The 2,394-nt window shown below is 43.5% G+C and overlaps 1 pseudogene; it reads left to right on the top strand.

The window, feature by feature from the left end:
* Nucleotides 1-231: 231 nt before the first annotated feature.
* Nucleotides 232-697, top strand: LOC148037084 (autophagy-related protein 8C-like pseudogene; annotated as a pseudogene).
* Nucleotides 698-2,394: the final 1,697 nt, after the last annotated feature.

Below are 2,394 nucleotides of genomic sequence, written 5' to 3'. Positions count from 1 at the left end.
AAAGAAGCTCGGAAGGGATTGGACCAGTGGACGCTCTGAGTCATGCTCTAAGAAAAGCTTTAGAAGGCCATTATCCTCAACTTGAGCAAGTACAATTGGCCGATTACAAGGTCCACTTGCTAGAACCAGTTGATGCGCGTAAAGGCACCCTATCGACTACGCGGGTTACCATACAGAGTGAATCAGAGGACTATGGCAGCTGCCAGGTTAATCAGGCCATCGTAAAACTGAATGTTGCTGGTGTGGATGAGATCAGTGCAGTGGAAGGAATTTCCGTCCTGTTCGGCTTCTTTCAGAAGCGCTCAAAGGGAATTGAGGTCTCCATCCAGAAGTGAAACGGCCAAGAGCTCTTTTGAAGAGGAACATGATCTAGAGAAGAGGAAAGCTGAAGCCTCTAGGATTCGTGAGAAGTATCCTTACAGGATTCCTGTAATAGTTGAGAAAGCTGAAAAGAAGTGACATTCCAGACATAGATAAGAAGAAGTACCTTGTACCAGTTGACCTTACTGTTGATCAATTTGACTATGTTATTCGGAAGAGGATCAAATTAAATGCAGAAAAAGCAATCTTCATCCTTGTAGACAATGTTCTTCCGCCTACTGCTACAATTATGTCAGCTATCTATGAGGAGCACAAAGATAAGAATGGCTTTCTTTATGTTACATACAGTGGAGAGAACACCTTTGGGTTGTGCTGAAACCGTACATATGAAGAACATACAATGATGAGGGTGTTCGCAGGACATTAGAGTCATAACATAACAGCATATTCTTGAATTCTTATCATCACCCATAAGTCCAAAACCTATCAAGGGAAAATTGCAAAGGCTAGAACAACGATGGAAGATAAAGAGTTAATGGATTTTCTATTTTCTTTCCTGGATTCGAGGAGGATGAACTGAATGAACCGATTTCTTCATCTTGAACCCTTGTTTTATTATTAACAGAAATTAAACAAAGACTTGGCATCATTTTCTCATCTTGCTTACTTGCATGATGAATCTTCTATCCTGAAATTTATGAAGGACTTCTGAAGTTGCAACATTGCTTTTGAAACCCTTCGACACCGCGTGGACCATTTTCAGCTCGTACCAGCTTGTGGCGTTCATACGTGTTGGAGGTCGTCCAAGGAAACTTTCCCTGAGTTCATGATCCTCCGGCAAGAAAGTAGTGTGTCCTTGATATACCATCTTCTTCATGGTTCGTGACCTTCGGGAGTCTAACTGTGGCCCGCACAATGAACATGCATGATAACCTGAGGTAACCAAACCTATTCCAATACCACGACCTAGTGAATACTTGATTGAATGAGATAAAATATAGATATTACCAGTGAGAGAACGGAGGCCTGCTCACCTGAGCACTCTCCCAATCCCGAAAAGTCATGCCTCATCCACATGAGAATGGCTCGAATATTGGCTGACCGCCGACCATCGCGCCTGCTCATATCTTGCATAGTGACCCCCTCCTCCCACAAAATCTTAAGCTCATCGACTAATGGACGAAGATACACGTCCACATTTTTACTTTGTAGCGGCCTGGGACGAGCAAGCTAAGGATGAGATGTCCTTTCTTCGTAGAAAGCCATGGAGGGATATTGTAGTTGACAAGGACTATAGGCCACACACTGTAAGAAGTTGAGCGCAAACCAAATGGGTTCACACCATCCATTGCGAGACCGAGCCGAAGATTCCTTGGCTCTCGGGCAAAGCCTGGGAAGGTAGAGTCAATGTGGCTCCATGCATGCGAATCCGCTGATATTCATTGAACTCCATCCGTGGACCTATTCTGCGCATGCCATGTTGTCAAGCTCGCCATGCCGGACGTACAAAACATGTGGTTTATGTACGGGATAAGCGGAAAGTGTCTGAGAAATTTTTGAGGGATGGTGTACCCTTGCAAGTCCTGTCGATACTTGTGAGCACCACACTTTGGGCATGTCTCCATAGTCTCGTATTCTCCTCAAAATAGACAGCAATCGTTGATACATGCATGGATGTTATTGTAGTCCATGCCAAGCTTCCGTAAAACATGTCGTGAATCATCATGAGACTCAGGCTGGTATTTGCAGGTGGTAATATATGATATTTCAATAACCTGAAAAAAATCATAAAACACCTTGAAAAAGCACAAATGTTTGTAATAATAGTGCCAAAAAAAAAATCAATGAAGCATATGTACAAGGTACCTGAACAACTCGGTCACACTCGTATCGCTCCACCCGTATTTTGCTTGCACACTTAAGAGTGTAAGTAGTGTCTTCAGCCGAGATACTTGGCATCCATCATATAATGATATGGATGCTTCCTCTCTAAGCGGATCAGAAGTCTCGACATCCATGGGAATCAATGCATCGATCATTGCCTCCATCTCAGGCTCCAAGATTGTAGGTAGG

Source organism: Lygodium microphyllum, chromosome 4 (genome assembly GCF_053477565.2).
Source record: "Lygodium microphyllum isolate KBCC chromosome 4, Lygodium_microphyllum_v1.1.10, whole genome shotgun sequence".
Lineage (NCBI taxonomy): Eukaryota > Viridiplantae > Streptophyta > Polypodiopsida > Schizaeales > Lygodiaceae > Lygodium > Lygodium microphyllum.
This window is presented reverse-complemented; position numbering and strand designations above follow the sequence as displayed.